This window comes from Equus caballus, chromosome 1, assembly GCF_041296265.1.
Source record: "Equus caballus isolate H_3958 breed thoroughbred chromosome 1, TB-T2T, whole genome shotgun sequence".
In the NCBI taxonomy this organism is placed as follows: Eukaryota; Metazoa; Chordata; class Mammalia; order Perissodactyla; family Equidae; genus Equus; species Equus caballus.
In genome coordinates this window covers 34,196,795-34,216,103 of record NC_091684.1, presented here as the reverse complement: position 1 = coordinate 34,216,103, position 19,309 = coordinate 34,196,795, and the positions used below count along the sequence as shown (strand labels likewise).

At 39.0% G+C, this 19,309-nt stretch overlaps 1 protein-coding gene across 4 annotated transcripts in view; it reads left to right on the top strand.

The window, feature by feature from the left end:
- The first annotated feature begins 10 nt into the window (after positions 1–10).
- The window catches only part of ENTPD1 (ectonucleoside triphosphate diphosphohydrolase 1), a 126,040-nt gene continuing 106,741 nt past the window's right edge, over positions 11–19,309 (top strand). For 2 of the 4 annotated variants that reach the window (XM_070223792.1, XM_070223837.1), the window contains exons 1-3: positions 11–112; positions 9,778–9,878; positions 11,527–11,685. The gene's annotated coding sequence lies outside the window, so the exon portion shown is untranslated. Of the gene's footprint in view, positions 113–9,777; positions 9,879–11,474; positions 11,686–19,309 lie in introns of all 4 variants that reach the window. The other 2 variants (XM_070223796.1, XM_070223801.1) reach the window with 2 other exon arrangements.

Here is a 19,309-nt window from a genome sequence, read left to right as displayed (position 1 = left end):
ACAGTCTTTCAGTATCTTGAGGTCTGCGCGCTCCTTCTTAGGCCCGGCCCGGCACAGCTTACGTCGCTTGGCAACCGCCAAGCTGGCGAAGGAGCACTTACCCTTCTCTCCGGTAAGTGGCAGTAGGAGTTCAGCGGAACGCCCCGTGCAGCGGAATGTCCCGCGGACTCCGAGGTCCGGGAGGACTGAGCCCTTCCTTGTTGGAGGGAAACCCCAGAGGCAGGACCTAGAATTGCATCTTTTTCACCCGGGATTCTTAACAGTGAGAAGCGCTTTCTAAGGAAGGATAATGATCTCAGGGAGGAAAATACTCGGAAGGTCACATACCTTGAGGGGGCGGGGGAGGAGCATAGTATTTTAGTGGAAACAAATTGGATTCCGCTCCTTAAATTTTAACATCGAGAAACTTAAAAAAAATTAAAAACATCAATAAATATATGAAATCATTAAACATGGACTGCATATTTGTTACTAGAAAAAATAAAGAAGATGGGTGAAAAATGTGAGAAGATAGAGAAAGAGTAAGGAAAGGACAGACAGATTTTCTCGGAGATGAAGAGAACATAAGATGCAGGAATGGAAATAGCCGTATTTCCCTTAACAAAGGGATGCAGAAGAAAATTTATTTTTTTACTATTATAATCGCCACTTTTTTTTAGCCCTCTTTAGGAAGTTTTGGGTTTTCCCAGGAGTGGTATGCCTCTTCTGATTCTCTATGGCAGGACTGTCCAAAAGAAGATTCTGTAATGTTGGAAATGTTCCATATCGTCACTGTTCATATAGCAGCCATGGGCTATATGTGACTATTGCTCACTTGAAATGTGGCTAATGTGACTGAGGAGCTGAATTTTAACATTTTAATTCATTCAAAGTTAAATAACCACATGACTAGTAGCTACTATGTTGGATGGTACAATTCTAGATGTTCAAAATCTTGCTCCTGCTAAACCCTGTATTTTCCTCAGTCTGCACAGTTGTGACATCTGGGTTATTTCAGTTGCTTGGTTTGGGGATATAAATTAAGATCTGATAAGAGTTATCTGAAATCTAGCACACTTACCTAAAACCTAGCCAATAAGTCCTTTTCCAAGTGAATCACTTAGGCAGATAAACTTTAGGACACCTGACCTTGCTCACATTCCCTGACAAGATATTGATATTCTAATGTGTTGAAGTCAGTAGTTAATTGTATCTCTGTGTTACAAATGTTCTTAAACATATTTTATGTGATTGTGTGATGGACTGCTATAAGAGACATCTATATTTGTGTTTGGGCACACAATATTTATCTACCTTATTAGTGATTTCTGTAGAAAAAGGCCAAGTTCAGATTATTCAAATTATATGTATTTACTAGAATATAAACTGCACAAAACAGAGTGTTGTCTGTTTTGTTCACTGATGTATTCCATGCCTAGAACAGAGCCTAGGACATGTCAGATGTGCATTAAATATTTTTTAAAAGATTGTTTTTCTTGGCTCTTTAGATTTCACTCTTAGGAATATATAGAGTTTATATTTTTTCAGAATTGAATTTCTTTATATAAAACTTCTATTGTACAACCAATCGGAGACTATTTTAGATTTAAAAGTTTGGAATTTACACTGTAATTCTCAATCAGTGGTAAATCAATGATAAATTATTCTTGAATTTATTAACACTGGCAAAAGTTTGTTCATTGAAGTAATTTAAGGGTTGAGTGTAGTGAAATAACATTTCAGGATTTTATTGAGTTGTTTTTTCTTATTTTTGAATTTTAGCACATCATAAATTTTTCAGAATACTTTTTTTCTCTTTTTAGTCATAGTTGAGCAAAAATATTATTTATATTGTTGCTGTTATATGTTTATAGGAATCTCTGTAATACAGAACTCTCAATTCTTTTGAGACCTAATATTAAAATCTGAAAGAAAATTTTGAGGAAAGAGAATGAATTTTATTCACATGTGCCATGCAGATGCAAGTTTTAGCATGAGGTCCAAGTCTTAAATTGAAATAGCTTAATATGACATTACCTCAGAAGCAGAGATTTCCAAATTAGATCCTATGATACTAGCAGCTGTTTGTATTTTGGTATTAAAAGAGTTCAATATGTCCTTAGAAATTTAGCCGAGATGGAATAAAGATGGCAGACCAAGAACAAATTTTAGCCTCTCCTGATTCCTCTCCTCTTTCCAAAATCTCTAAAAATTACATGGATACACACAGTCATGTGCATCCATGCACATACCTTGATACTGAGAAACATGAAGAGGTGCTCCCAATGGACCAGACATTATGAGAATCCTTAAAAAACAGAAGGCAGATGGGATAGGATTGAAGATGGATAAACAGAAGTTGCTTTATAGAGGTTTAATAAAGAAGTGGGAGTGGCTCTTGGGGGTGTCATAAGCACACAGAAAGAAGCTATTAGTATCACTAGGGCCCTTGGACAATTGTGTGTTATTGATTGAGGTACCACTGTAGGAAGAACCAGGTAGATCAGCCTCTCAGCCTTACTCCTACTTGTGCATGCAGTGGGTAGTGGAAGAACTTGCTCCTACAGGGGTCAGAGGCAATCCAAAAGGCAGGACAGTAGCTTGGATAGCTTTTTTTTTGCTGAGGAAAATTAGTCCTGAGCTAACATCTGTTGCCAATCTTCCTCCTTTTTTGCTTGAGGAAGATTAGCCCTGAGCTAACATCTATGCCAGTCTTCCTCTATTTTATATGGGGGTCACTGCCACAGCATGGCTGATGAGCAGTGTGGGTTCGCGCCTGGTATCTGAACCCACAAACCCAGGGCGCCAAAGTGGAGTGCCCCAAACTCAACCACTAGGCCATGGGGCCAACCCTCTTGAATGGCTTTTGACATCTGGGAGGAAGAGAGGGACCCCACATTTTGCAGACTGGTACTAGCTCACCTTGTCAAGTTACACATCTGACATTCCCTCCTCCACAAATCCTTGAGGCAGAATGAAAAGAGAAAATCTACAAAAAATATAGGTTAAAAGGAAGTATTACCTCCAGAAGAGCAACAATATGCCTCACACCTGATTTTTTAACAAAAATAAGGAAAGCTATAAAACATGGAATAATATCCTAAAAGAAGCTAACCTAGAATTCTATACCTAGCAAAATATCCTTTAAAAATGTGTTGAGAAAACAAAAATTGAGAAAAAAAATCACCACTAACGGACCCACACAAAGAATCGCTAAAGGGATTTTGCAGGAAAGGAAAAATGATCCCCAGTGGAAGCACAGAAATGTAGAGTATAAATTAAGAGCAATGGAAAGGATAAATACAGGATGAAAACATTAAACTCAATTGTATTCCTACATTATAGCAATAATAAATTAGAAAGTAAAATTTTTTAGATAAAATTTATAATGACATAAAAAATTCAATACCTAGGAACAAATATAAAACAGTGGAAGATCTCTACATATAAACCTATATGCTATTTCTGAGAGGAATTAAAGAAAACCTAAAAAAATGGAAGACTTCACCAAATTCATGGCTAAGAAGACTTATTAATGAAAACATATCAGTTCTCCCCAAATTGGTATATAAATTCAGTGCAGTCGCAGTAAAAATTCCAGCATTTTTTTGGTAAAAATTGATAAGCCGATTTCAAATTTTATATATAATTTCAAAAAGCCAAAATAGCCAAGAGAATCTTGAAGAAGAACAAAGTTAGAGGACCTATACCTAATATATATCACCTCTTATTATTAAGATAAAATAATTATTAGGATAAAATGGTATGGCTTTGGCTCCAAGATAGACAACTAGACCAGCAGAAAAGAATAGAATCCAGAAACAGACTAACAGATATGTAGTTACTTGATTTAGGACAAAAGTGATACTGCAGTGCAGAGAGGAAAAGGTGATCTTGTCAAATTGTGCTGGGTCAATTGGATATTCATATGGACAACAGTGTATCTTGACTCCTAGCTACATGTACCCAAACATCAATCTCACATAGATTGTAAACGTAGGTAAAACAATAAAGCTTCTAGAAGATAACATGAGAGAATATCCTTATGATCTTGGGGTAGGCAAATCTTTCTTAAACTGGATGGAAAAATCACTGATCATAAAAATATTGAAAATTTTATCTCATTAAAAGTGAGAACTCCTCTTAATAAAAAGACACTATGAAGACAGTAAAACAGGCAAGCTTTTCAATTTTTTTATTTCAATTTATTTTATAAAAAATAAGTTATGAATATATGTTGAATCATTTTAATGATACTTTTTAAATTAAATTTTTAATCTTGGGCTAAGTGGAGATTCACACAAAGTTGTAGGACATAATATAGAGAGATCCTGTGTACCCTCTTAAGGTAACATACCTGGCAAAAGCGCGGTACAACCAGAATGTTGGTATTGTTACAATCCACCCACATTCTTCAGATTTTCCCAGTTTTAGTTTTATGTGTGTATGTGTGCGCGTGTATTTAGTTCTCTGCAATTTTATCACGTGTTTTCATGTATCCACCACCACAGTAAAGATACAGAGTAATTCCATTACCACAAAGATCCCTCCTGTTGTCCTTTCATAACCATTCCCACCTCCATCCTCCCTTTCCCTCTCTCCAGGATGGATTTTTCAACTATCATTAATTTTTATAATAACCATGATTAAAATAACTAATTTAAATAGTGGTTCACAAGCATTTATCTAAGTACATCAAATAAATGGTGGGTGTCTACATGTTTAACAGAAAATGAAAGTTTAGTAGCTCTGGAGGAATTAATTTCCTTGTTTATTAAGAGATTAACAAATAGTGAATACATTATAGAAGGAAGAAATATGTTTTCACTTTGAAACCTTTTTTTTTTTTAAAGATTTTATTTTTCCTTTTTCTCCCCAAAGCCCCCCGGTACATAGCTGTATATTTTCAGTTGTGGGTCCTTCTAGTTGTGGCACGTGGGACGCCGCCTCAGCATGGTCCGATGAGCGGTGCCATGTCCACACTTAGGATCCAAACTGGCGAAACCCTGGGCCACCAAAGCAGAGTGCGCAAACTTAACCACTCAGCCATGGGGCCGGCTCCTGAAATCTTTAAAATGTTTCTTTAGCCTTTAGAATCAATAGCAAGCACTGTGACTAATTAGATACTGCTACCATTCCTAAATAGAAACTCCTTTAAGATGTTATCTTTTAACTCCCTCATGCTGCCATAACTAGAAGTCCCTCTTTCTACTTTTGTCTCTTAAACTTTTGTTTCCTTCCCTCCAATTTTATATTTTCTATCACTAGTTTAACTAATAATCCTTCTCAGTGATCTAAGTTAAAAAATACAATGTACCTGTATTCAAAACATTCTAGTTACATATCTATTGGTGTGTAACAAACCATCCCAAAATTTTGTGGCATAAAATGACAGTGATTTTGCTATCATTATGGATTCTCTGGGTCAGGAATTTGACCAGGATACAGCAGAGATGGCTTGTCTCTGGTTCATGATGTCTGGGGTCTCAGCTGGCAAGACTCAGATAGCTGGGGGAGACTTTAATGGCTGGGGTCCAGAATCATCTGTAGGTTTCTTCACTCACATGTCTGGTGCCTGGGCTGGGGATACTTGAAGACCAGGCTTAGCTGGGACTATTACCTGGAAAGCCTGTATGTGGTCTCTTCTTGTGGCTTAGGCTTCCTTACAATATGGCAGCCTCAGGACAGTTGGACTTTTTAAATGGTGGCTCAGGGCTTCAGAAATGAGTATTCTAGTGAACAAGGCAGAAGCTGCATGGCCTTTTCTGATCTAGTTTTAAAAGCCATATAATACCACTTCCACTGTACTCTTGGTTGAAGCAGTTACAAGCTCACCAAGAGAGTATATGGACACCCCTGCCTCTCTATGGAGATAGGTCAAAAACTTTGAGGCAAATTTTTAAAACTGCCACAAAAAATTTACAAAATTTGAATATCTTTTTATATAAAATATAAAAATTAAAGTAAATGTAAAAATTTTTTAAATTCAATGTCTCCAAGAAATTATTTTTCTTCTAATATATTAAAAATTATCTGCTAAATTCACAGGTAAAACAAGTGATAATGAATATCAAAATTTAAACCAAATTTATTTAAATACAGTTGAAAATTTTAATTCAGTTTTTAAAAATTTAATTAGGTGTTATTAAATATGTCTATAAACCTAAAACTATTCATAATTATAGTTGCCTATGTGAAGAATAGATGTTATGTTTCATATATATTATATCTAGACTTGGGTATACACAAATTTAGGATACTATTAATTATTTAATATTGCAAATTGTTCCTTAGTGCCATGTGCAACTGTTGTAAAAACTGTGCTAAATTGTGAATAGTGGATATAAAGAGTTCAAGAAAATGAATGCTCTGCTCTATTGGCAAATATTTTGCTATTCAAAACTCTATTGCAGTCATGGTATTTGAGAGGAAAGATGTGATGAGCTAACTTTTTTTTCTTGCCTAATTGTTTCTCCAACTGAAATCCTCCTCATACTCTGAAGCGGTGTCCGTTTCTGGTGTCCGCAGTGCCATGGTCCTCAGTTCTTCATTTAGCCACAGTCATGTTTCTTTCACGGACACAGGACAAGAGATGTGGCAGTGCTTCTCTGGGGACTGAATGGTGTGAGTCGCAGCAGCAGATGTGTAGGACTGTAGATTGCCCAGTGCCATCGCTGAGCACTGGGTCTTGAGTGACAAGAAGTTCTCATGTGATTTTTATCAAATTCATCATTTGTGGGTTTCTGGTTTGTAGGTTCCTCTAAGGTGCAAGACTAGGGCGGGGGGGCCCTTGCCTGGGTTTGAAGGTGGTGTTACTTCTCTGGGAGCGTGAACTTGCAAACTTTTTCTATCTGATCACACTCACTGCTAGCTGTAGTTCAGTTTATAATCCAGGGAGCTTCCAAGAACATGAAGTTCCTTCAGCAGTGTGTCCAGAGTAAATTATGCCCCTGCTCAGTTGCAGAAGTTGATGGGATGCCAATTTGTCCCATCGAGTGCTTAGTTCAAGAAGTCCAGTCAAATCGTGGAATTTGGGCAAAACATGGAGCTCTAACATCTGGAGATGTGATCACACTTGGTACTCACAATGTTTCCTGACCTTTAGATTTGAGTCATAGTTTTGGTACTTTGAATTTTCTTATTTATTTGAGGGAAAAAAAGGACTCATTAATCAAGAGAAACTCTTGTATCAGCAAGCCTAGTCAACCTCCAGAATGTAAGGCCTCCACTTGTATTTATTCTCTAGAAATTTCTTCTCCATATCTGAGAATGGTGGTCAGAATTCAGTTTAGAGATGACCTCAAGGTCTCTACCTCCTGTCTGCAAGTTATCTAGGAATTTCCTCTGGATAACTTGTATGCAATTCATACTTTATGATCATAAAGATTTATTTTAATTAATACCCATTTCTTTGTGGAAGATTCTCTCACTAGTCACTCAGCCATAAGAAGAACTCAAAATGTGTTGCAGGGAGAGTACAATCTATCCACTCCCTCTCTCACTATTTATGGGTCAGATCAATATTTATAATTCATTCAAGTGCAGGCATTTTCTTTTTTTTAAAACCTAGAAATAGTATCTGTTGTTGTTGTTACTTTTTTCTCATGGCTATTTACAACTAATTGTGGAGTGAAATAATTTGTCCACAGTTAAAGAAATCTAAGATATTAGCAGGGAGGAGGTAAAAGTATTTCTATTTTGATTGGGGCTTTCTTAGCAGCACCCTAAAGATAACACTGAAATGATATTATCTCTTTGATTACTTCTAGCAGTCTGAGGCCAAACCCAAACAAATCTAGAATTTCCATATTTGGAGTAACAGTTGTGTAAACATCAGAGTAGTCACATAAACATTCTGTGTAAATTAAACTGAGTATCCCTTCCATCCAAAAAAAATTCTTTTTAATTCCTAATATAAGTTTATTGTTGTTTTAGGTATCACAAATTGTAGCAATCTTTAGCAAGTTTAGGAATATAAAAATAATAGCTTATTAAGGCTATCTAACCAGTGACTCTATTTATTTCATTTTACTTCAATTCTCAATTCTTCTCCAATATTATCTCTCTCTTTAAAAAAAACCCAAAAAACAAACACATATTAAATATCCTAGCATTTTAAATGGAGTTTTTACCAATTATATTCAGGGAAATACAAATATGGACAATGAATATTACCTACATGGAAAGTGGCTTATCCTTTCACAGAGATTTTTTTAAAGTAGTTTCCTTTACGCTTACTGGGAGAAGGGTATATGCAAAACCTTTCTTTCCTGGAGTAGTCAGTTCTGGACTGCTGTATCTGTCATGCTTCTTACCAAAGTTCAGGAGGGCAATATCTGTTTCCTCAAGATGGTGTGATAATGGGTATTGCAGTGTTCCTGATAGGAAGCAAAGAAATAACAGCCAGAAAGCTAATTAAAAAAGAGTAGACTTGCATTAAGGAAAAGGGCAAAGACTTTTCCTTCCCTGCCCTTTTAAATCTTCCTGCTCCCACCCACTGCAAAGACTTGAAACAATAGAGTCAGCAATAAGAGTGATTTCTTTATGTTCACTCTTACGAAATGTCTTATTTCTTTTCCTTAATGACTTTGTCTCCACTTTGTCTCTACCTTGTCATTGATGTGTAAGAACTGACAAATCCTTATTTTCCTAGTGGTACATTCAAAAACAAACCATCTCCCCTCCCCGAAATTTCCTTTTGAAAACTTTAGGCCAGCCAAATGAACGACTGTGCTGCTTGAGATCTTAAGGCAGTAACAGGGTGATAGCCCTAAAGGAAATATTCACTTTTGTTTCGTGAATTCATCTGGGTTAATGGTGTCTTGGTTTCTGATTTGTAACTAGGCAGAAGCTCTGAAAGCTCCATTTAGGAACAATAATTACAATTTTATTAATTCCTTAGATTTGGCGATTGCACATAGAAGATGTTCTGCCCAGTATTTATTACTGTAATCTAATGGTGCCTCCATCATTAGGCTTATTTTATACATTAAAAGGGAAGTGAAAAGAGAAAGGACAGAGAATCGTGATCTTGGACATAATTACTGGATCATCAGAAATGCTGAAGCACATAAGAATAAAAGAGAAGTGGTTAAAAAAACGATGCACACTGTTAAAAATAGAAGGAAATAACTAGAGGAAAAAATGACTGTGACTATTAGAAACTGATATGTAATCAATTGAATGGAGATTTTTTTGATGGACATTAGTGGTAAGAAAATAATTATAAGTAAATACATGTTATTTATTTATACCCTGTCTCATTAAAAAAATAATTGTGGTGGAAGATATTTATGTAAATGTCTTCTGAACTGAAAAAACACAATGAAACAAAACAGTAGCATTTCCTTCATGAGTGTGTTTAAAAGTGGGGTTGCTTCCCGTTGTCTGGAACAGTGAGGGTATACTAGCACCTCACATTTGTATCACCTTTGTGAGTACAGAACATTTTCACATTCTTTTGATTTTCATAATAGTTTTATTAGGTGAATGGGGTCTTGTCCTATCATGAGGATGAGGAAACAGCCTGAACTGCTAAGTGACTTGCATCATTCCTGATTATTAAAGCCAGAACTAGAACTCAAGTCTCCTCTCATTTAGGTAGTGCTGTCTATACTGCTTGGACTCATGGATGAGTTTTCCAAGGCTCTTTCCAGTCACAAGTTTCTTCGGTTTTAGCGATTATATAAAAGTGTCACAGTATTTTTGTAGTCAAACAGTGCTGTCTGAGATTTTAAATGTGGAAATTTGAAAACAGCAGAAGGCAGATGTGCTAGATGCTCTCTGTTTGCTCCACAGCTCCACTGTTCATCCTCTTCCACCCTGCTCTGTGTCATGGGAGGTTGTCCAGAGTAAAGTGCATCAAGGGGCTTCTGGTTAGGTTCAGCAGGAGATTGGAGGTAGGTGGAGAACGAGGTTGAGTATTTATCCCTCTGCTCCTTCCCTACTTGGCCCCAGTTTGGCAGTAGCTATACTCCTTAACTGAAGGTGTAAGAGACCCTGTGGGGCCCCCACCAAGGTATCCTCAGCCCTCATCACTTCTTATACACGGTGGTGGCTCTTTCCTGTGCAACACCTGCTGCTCACTGCCTGAGGCCTTTTTCTAGCCATGGAAGCATGCTCAGCCCATGCGCAGGACAGGCCAGACGTGCTGCACAGTTGATATCTCCAGGGAGCAACCCCTAACCAATGAGGTATGGGAATTGGTGGATAAACACCCCAACTTCCTCTCCCCTCGGTTAGGACAACCCTGAGCTGTGTTCACCATCTCCCAGAGGTTCCGATCAAGACTGACCCTCAGCTGCACTCAGTGGTGATCTGCTGATCAGTGCACCCTTTATTGGCCTCCTTCTCTGCCCTGTTTCACTTACTCACCACCTTTCAGTGCCTCCTGGAATTGCCTCCTAAATAAACTACTTGTGCTGAAATCTTAATTTCAAGGTCTGTTTCTGGGAGACCCCAACCTAACACAGAAGCCACATTTCTTGTCAGGCGGCTGTATCCTATAGCCATAGCTTGCTGTGTGGGTTTCAGGAGCCTCTTCCTTCCTCTCCTTGCCCCTTCGGGCCAGGCATAGTCATGGATACTCATTGTTGCCAGCCCCAGAATGATTCACCATCCCATGTACACACAACTGCACGATGGGCTGGGCAATGTAATCTTTATGCTTCATGGCTAAGCAATGGATATTCTTTTAGTTAGGAAGAAAATGAAAGTAAGAGGAGTAAACATCTAGCAGTCTCTGCCACAGAGGCACACTTCAAATTTTAGACTTTTTTGAAACATATTGTGAGATAATTAAATGATTGAAAGCAACACTAATCAGGCCAGCGATGATTACAATGCAGTTGCCACCATGAGGTCAATAAAATCATCAGGGTTATCTACAGGTTGCTCTTCAGGATGGTTGCTGGTTCTGCCTTGGCTGTGCTCTTCTTGGAGGCAGAGTTCTTGCAGTTTCTCTGTGGTACTGAACTGATGACACGCTAATGTGGGGGATTGGAATTTGCCACCCCAAAGTGTATCTCTTTGGCTTGATTATTTTTAAAGACAAAAGACTCTGAAAGAAGCTGACTTTCCTCATAACTGCCTAAAAGAATTTAAGATAGAAGCCCTGTTCCAGGAAGGAGCTAATACCATATGAAAACTATAGTATAATGTAAAACTAGGTATGATAGACAGGAAGGCACTAACAAACCCATTTTTATCAAAGTTCTCTCTCTTGGGTCACATTGTCTATAGATGGCTCAGCAAATACTTGTTTATCAAACATTTGCATTTCCATCTCCATGTAAGTTGCCCTTCTCCCCTTGGAAGTCCCAAACCACTAACCCCAACTTCCTCCTTTGTTTTTAGCTGAAGATGATATTAAAGGTGGTGGCTTCGGCCATTCTGGCAAGTTACTCAGGTTTCCTGGGTTTCTCCCATGTATACATGTTATTAAACTTTGTTTGATTTTCTCCTGTTATTCTGTTTCATGTCAATTTAATTCTTAGACCAGCCAGAAGGACCTAGAGGGTAGATGAATAGCTCTTACCTCCCCTACAGTTTTGGCAATGAGGATGGGACAAAACTTCACTGGCTGGACACTGCTCACTCCTGGACCACTGCAGCTGAGACTTCCTGGACCCCTGATAAGGAGATAAGAGTTCTTACCATGTCAGTCTCACAGATCTCTGCCTGCAGGATCCGGTGGAAGTGAGAGTGGTGAGTGTTTTTTCCTTTTCTGAATTTAGATTAGCAGGAGAAAATATTGGTGAAACTAGCTTCTTGGACTCAGCAACTCTGGTAAATTTGGTTTAAGTACTCATTGGTTGCTTGATCCTTCTCCTCCCAGAGATGGTCACTATTTTTCCTTGTCTCTGTCGTTAGTGTCATTTATCATAAAAAGGAAAAACCACAGGGCAAGATGCAGGCATCTCTATAAGCCTGTTGTCTGGGAATATGCATGTGAAGTGAAAGCTGTTGCTAATGGCATCTTGGAAGCCAAACAGGCTGCAAATTTGGTGGGCACAGGTCAAGCAGTTAAGAGCCATTAGGGTGCTTGCCACCTCAAGAAGACTCCTGTGATAGCATAAGTTGGTCATGGAGCAGGGTAGAAGACACACGTCTCCCACCAACATCAAGAAAATGTATGTGCAACCAGGTACTCTGTAAAACACATAATCCCCAACCCCAGGGCCTCTCACTCCTAGCTATTAATTTGGCTCCGAGAGATCCAAAGCTTAGCTAAAGCTGTTAATGTGCATATAAGATGAGGTTCTTCCTTTCATCTTGTTCTGTGTCTTGAGAGCTTCACCTTGTGACCTTTCTGGTCTCTGCCATCCGGAGGATACATGTACCAGTGTGCATCTTGATTGCCGGTTGAATAGCCTGGGGTTCCAGGACGCACTCTCTTTGACTGGCTGTATATCAGCTTTCAGGTGAGTTTGTCATAAAGGGTCCCAGTTGCTTTCATAAAAGGCATTTGTCATCTTGACCTGTACTGCCTGTGAAACAAAGGCCTTTGCTTTCTTAGGCTATTTTTGGGAATGAACTTTCTGGATCTTGCAAGGTCTGCTGCTTTTGTACTCTTTTTTGGGGATGCTTCTCACATCCCTGGGTAGCCATAAAGGCTTATTGGTTTGAGTTGCTATTAAGATCCTACTCGTCAATGTGGGCAGATGATGGATTATTTAAAGTGGAAAAACTTCTAAATTGGAAAATTTTTTTAGAGAGCTTTCATCATAATTGTTTTATTGGTACCTATGGAAAGACCAAATTAAAAAGGAAATACAAAAAAATATAATGACTAGCCTTAAGACCCTGACTCAGGCTCCAGTTACATTGAGAAAATATAAAAGCATAAGTGTTGATAAGATTATAAAGTTTGGAATGTTTGAGCTAATATTATATGAAGAAGTTATATCCATTTTTTGAGTGTGTTTTGAAAATGGACAGTATGTCTGGCTGGGAATGCTTCCCCTATCCCATATTATAAGACTGAGATCTGTTGATAAAGTCCTAGTGGAAGCTGTGATTAGAGGTGTAAATAAACGTGGGACTGTGGGGGATCAGAATTGGCCATCCCAAAATGTGTCTCTTTGGCTTGATTATTTTTAAAAACTAAGCTCATACTTATTAGATACAGCAAAGCTGCTCCACACGCAGCTGTCTGATGTGCTTTGTTTCATGTCTCAGGCATTGCTGTGACAATATTTATACTCAATTGTAGCAAAAATAAATTTTTTCAACACACCGATAAAAATTTGGAGGGACTGCTGGGGGATTTGATTTCTTGAGCACAGATGTTGAGAATCTCCATGTTAGGTATTTTAAAAGACATAGAATGAGTAATAAACAGTCCCTTCCCTCTGGAGCTCCGGGTCTAGTAGTGACGCATGGTGGGGTGAGCACTGAAGGGAAATTTGGGGTGGGAAGGAATGATAATAACAGTGTAGGTGGCAGGATACTTTGTTAACATGTCAATTATTGTGGTTTCCCAATCCTACCTTGGCTTATTGTTGAAATTACACAAGGTGCCCTGAAGCAATAGGGTAAGAGGGAAGACATAAAGGGTACCTGTGAGGGCCAGGAAAGAGCATAAATTCTGGAGCACTGGGAAGGGGATGGAGGTTGGTGAGCCCATGGGTAGTGGGTACCCTTGCTTGTTCTGTGGTCGTATCCGGGTCGATAATGCCTCAGAAAAGAAGGCTCCACTCTAGGCACCAGGGCTTCCAGGTGAGGCAAAACCCCCTCACCAGTCCTCCCCCGTCCCTACTTAGCATTGGAACAGAAAGCCTGTCACATTTCAAGGTTGAGTGGTGAGAATATCAGAAGGGATCAAGGTAGGTGAGAGACTAGAAGTCCTCCCCCCCATTTTCTGATCCATGTGCTTCTCTCAGATTCTGGTGTAAACCAGGGAGGGAAGGGGACTCCAGTGATGATTATGATTGACTTTCTTGCCAGCTCAGAGGAAGTTGAGATGGATTTAAGTTGATATAAAGAAAATAAAAAATAACAAAATGTCTTGGACACCGAAACATGGTGGTTTAAATCTGCTCCATACATAAATAACTGAGACAAAAAGCAGTCTATGACAAGGCTCTGCAGGAGGCTAGGTGATATAGCATAGTTAGAATAAACCATGGCATATTCTTTGTTGTTTGGGAGCGTTGCAGTCTCTGTTTCACAAAGCTTTTTCCAGCTAAGCAAAGTAAGGAACTAGAGGGCGGTTAGATAGAGAAGGGGGAAAGAATTATTTTCCTCATTGATTCTCTTCTAGCTTGCTCCCATTTCATAACACAAAGTACAGTAACAAATGTATATGTGGTAAATAGTTATGTATTACTCAAGTATTAATGAAGTATTTTCTGGTAGTTACTTCTGCTTTCCCCTAGTTGTATGTCACACTCGAGCATATTCCGTAAAATCTGTGTTGTCCATCCTTTGGATTATGGAGGCAGAAATGAACGTTGTCTTGTCTGCAAGGCATTATGGCACACAGAGTGCAGAACCTTTCACTCTCCCAGCTTTCCCTCCCACAGACACCTTTCTCAACTGGCAGTTTTCTCTTTGTCATTCCAGAGGCTTCAGAGCACAGACCTCTATGCAATTTCTATTTTTCCTGGAAGGAATTATGGCGAACAGTGGAGTGGGTAGGCTTAGCGACATTTTCTATATATAGTCTGTATGTCCTTGATTCTAAAACACTTGATAAAAACAGATTTTTAATGTTTTGAAATTCAGAGTCTGTCTTGCAATGAATGTCAAAAGAAATCTGTCTGTTTCCAGGCAGAACTGTAAGTTATGCTGTGTTTGTCATTCTGCACGAGCATGCTTAATGTTGCACGGAAGATATCTTTTCATCTGATTGCCAGCTCAGATGAGCTATTTGTAACAGTACTTAATGCAAGTGAATTTTAATTTAATTCTGGGCTCCCAATTGGTTTTTAAAACATTTCAAAAGATTATAATTCAGCAAACCTAAACTTTTTTTTAATGTGGTAAATTGCCTGTTATATGCTGAGCAATGAATTTAAAAGCAATAGAGATTGTTACATGCTTTGGACTAGATCAGAAAATTTTCAGAGTTGGGAGAGATTTGTGTGACCAATTCATATGCTGAGAAGGAGTTTTACTTGGCAATGGTACATCTATTAAAAGGTTCTGGCTAACTTTCTCCCCTTAAATTTTTATTAAAATGTTTAATATTTAGCAGAAATAATAGAAAAATGTATAACGAAACATCAGTAAACTCCTTTTCCACCCCTCCAGCCATTTCCACGCTATCTTCCTCCCCTAGAGTAGGATCCTTCTGTGTCTTTTGTCCTGCTCACGCATGATATGCATATATAGGTTTTTGTTAAAAAATTGCGATGATATCATACTATTCTCAAAACTACCTATAGTGGATTTCTCAGTGCTGCATTCACAGGCCCTCAGATCTCTTCAACATTTCCATGCACACCTGCTCCTGGTGTAGTTGCCTTCCCCACAGCCTGCCCCTGTGTCTCTTTGTGAGCAGGCCCTCAGGTTGCTAGAACACGCTTTGCCTGTGCTCACAGGAGCCCAGAAGTGCCTAGGAATTTATGCTCCCAGCCCCCAGTCCTTGGTTAATGACTAAGTGCAAAGTGTAAACTTTAGCTCTGTTGCCCCCCTCATCAATATAATTTAGTCAATCATTCCTGGTAATTTCCTGGCTGTACTTTGCTTTGGACACTAAAAACAATGCTGCAATATACAACTTTGCACATATATACTTACATATTTACTAAAAGCAGAGTTTCTGGGTAGGCATCCTCTAATTGAGTGTACTGAGGTTGAATTAAGACACTCTACAATATTAAGATAAAGTGGTGGACCTACAAGTCTGAAGAGAGATCTAAGGGAGGGAACTAGGCAAAAGAATTTTGATTCTGTCTTTCAACAAGTATTTACTGATCTCCTATTATGTGCAGGTTCTGTATAGGGTCTACATTTTCAGTGGAGAACAAAACAGAAATGGTTCCTGCCCTCTTGGATCTTCTCTAGTGGAGGAAAAAGACATTAAGCAATGACCTCATAAGTAAATCTTTGCAGACTGGATAAGTGCTACAAAGAACAAATAGAGGGGGCTGACCTAGTGGCGTAGCAGTTAAGTTCGCATGTTCTGCTTCTCAGCAGCCTAGGGTTCGCCACTTTGGATCCCGGGTGTGGACATGGCACCGCTTGGCAAAAGCCATGCTGTGGTAGGCGTCCCACATATAAAGTAGAGGAAGATGGGCACCGATGTTAGCTCAGGGCCAGGCTTCCTCAGCGAAAAAGAGGAGGACTGGCAGTAGTTAGCTCAGGGCTAATCTTCCTCAAAAAGAAAAAAAAAAAGAACAAATAGAGGGTGAACTGTAAGAGTGTAGCAGTATAATTTAGAATGGGAGATCAGGAACAACCTCTCTGGGGAAGTCACAGTTATTGGGAAATAAAAATAAAAAATTTTCCCAATGTTTAGATTATTTACACAATCCTAAAGTTTATTCTAAGGAATTTAATTTAATTTTGTATTTATTTGAATTGAATAGATTTGAAATTGAGCTTTCTTCAACTAGCAATGACTGCAGAACAGCCAACTTCTTGCTGAATTCCTCTGAAACTCTCTATCTTGTCTTCTCTACCTACCCCCCATTCTTTCATGTTTATCTCATTTAAAAAACTGTGATATTTGCAAGGTGGCATTTTCTGACCTTGCACGTCTTTCCTGGCCCACATCAGGCTAAGATGGTAGCAGGAAGTCTTTGGCGAGGTGGTGAAAAGTGACTAAAGACCCTGTGATAGAACAACAAGAGATCTATAAGTATGAGAGGTGGTCATACTGGCAGGAGAAATGTTTGTCTTATAAGTATATCATGCTGAAGTATCTGAAGGGTCTAAATCCTACCATCACTATCATTCTGTAAGAGGAAAACCTGATGGAACTCATTAACTATGGCCTGGGACTTCTATGATAGCGTAAAAGGGAAGGAGTGAAAATGGAGACTAGAGAGACCAGGAGAATCCTGATGCCCAGAACAATCCCTGACATACAGTCGGTATTCAGTAAATATTTGTTGAGTAAATGAATGCATGACTAATACTCATCAGGGGTAGATTGTGCATGGACTGATCAGCAGTTTCATAGGAAAAAGCAGAGTACTGTTTTGCGTCAGACCCTGGACTCTCTATGTGAGCATGATGGTCTAATGATTAGAATTTTTTCAGATAATGTCCTGTGCCTGCCGGGGTTTCTTAAGGCTAAGGGCTCAGGTAAGAATATGTACCATTCTTTCTCAAAATAGGGGAAGTGTCAGATATGAATGAGGTGTGAGAGTAGGCAAACCCAGGACAGGACAGCAGTCGATGTTGGGGCTGAGCGTCCAGGGCTGGGGTCACTTTGCTTGACCAGACCAGGAGTCACTGTCCGCAGGCTTGGATACCATTATCTACCTGCATCAAAACCAGATAGAGTGGTCAGTCAGCTGGGAACCAAGGAGTCCTGTGTGACCAGAGTCAGGAAAGGCAAATTTGGTCAGGTAAATGCATAACCCTGTTGGTGACAGAGAGAAGACCTATTCTCACCTCAAACCACTTCTCACCATAAGTAGCCTTGATGTAATCTTGATGACGTCCTGGCTATTTTGGAATGGCTAGCCAGAAAGGCAAGATTCCTGATTTACAGGACCTGATTTACATTTAATTTTTCTTAAGGCAATTTGAGGGAGATCAGAATAGTCAATCAAGATCAGCTATTTATTAAGCACATATGCAAAACACTGGACTAGGTGCTATGGGATATGGAAGGAAGCGTGTGGAGAGGAGAGAAAAAGAACTGGCAGTAAGACTCAAGGATTTGAAGTCAGACTCCAGATTGTATATATGAGATTTATTACACATGAAAAGAAGCTAGCAATGCAAGGCATTAAGCAAGTGCCAAGTTCCCTGGCATTTGTGAAAGAAGAATTATGCTCTCAGAATTTGGAGGAGAAAGGGTTAGCTAGAAGAATTTAAAGATTTAAGGTTTGAACTAGACCTTGAAGGACGAGCCAGGGGAACCATCTAGGCTAAGTAATCTCAAAAGTCGGAAAATCGCTATTATTTTTTCCTGCTCTCCTATTTCTTCAGGCTCTGTTGGCCTCCAGTGGATGAAGGGCCTAATGTAAAGGAGAGCAGGGTGCCTGACTCTGGCATTGTCTCCATTGTCCATCACCCTGGCTGATCTCTGCAGAGGCAGAGGCCTTAGCAGCAACACGAGAGCTTCCTGCTATAGGCTGGCCTGGTATTGTGGGCTATTACTGTCTTCAAAAACTGGATGTGTGAGCCATGCTGTTAAGATCTTGAGCTTAAGAATCTAGAGGCCATGTGTTCTTCAAAATTTTCCCCTGCCTCCTAGGACTTCTAATGTCTGGAATTAGAAGACAGATTTATGCTCTTTGGAGTCTTGATTGCTTAGCAAGTACAATCCTGCGTACTTAGGGTCAGTTAAATGTGGTAAATTTTTCTTAACTCCAACTTTTCTCCTTCTCAGAGCTGCTTTAAGTTCTCTGGCAGTGGTCACATATAAAGGTGGACCTCTAGAGGAGTGTAGGCATTTGCCTTCCTTTATTATTATTCTTTTCAAGTTCTGGAACCAGCAGTGACTCCTCTTTCCTGCTCTCCCCCGGCCCCAGAGTTTCTGACTTCTCCCCAGAGACACTTATTTGGAAACTTTTTGAGCCAGTGGAGAATCAACTTGGAGGGTTTTTTTCTTTTAGACCAATGGGAATATTGTGTGTCGTGGATGGGAAGATTTGAATACTACCATTATCACAGTGAGTCTGTATAACAAGGCTATTTCCATGTCTTGGCACACGGCCCAAGTTAACTTTGCTTTGCTGGATGTAGAGACAATGAATCCTATTTGAACAAGAAATCATATGTAACAAATACTTTTGCAAAAGTGTGTCCATTTAGCAGTTATTTTAATAAAAATGTGCTGCAGCAAAGGGTTTCGGTACAACAGCTGCATTTAAACACCTATACAATGTTTAACAACCTATTTTTAAAATAAACTTTTTATTGTAGAATAGTTTTTGATTTACAGAAAAGTTGTGAAAATAGTTTAGAAAGTTCCCATATTCTCCATACCCAGTTTCAACTATGATTAACATCTTAAATTAGAGTGGTACATTTGTTACAATCAATGAACCAATAGTGATATGCTATTATTAACTAAAGTTTATACTTTATTTAAATTTCGTTAGTTTTTACCCAATATCCTTTTTCTGCTCCTGAATCCCATCCAGGATCCCACATTAATTTAACCCGCATGTTTTCTTAGGCTGCTCTTGGCTGTGACATTTTC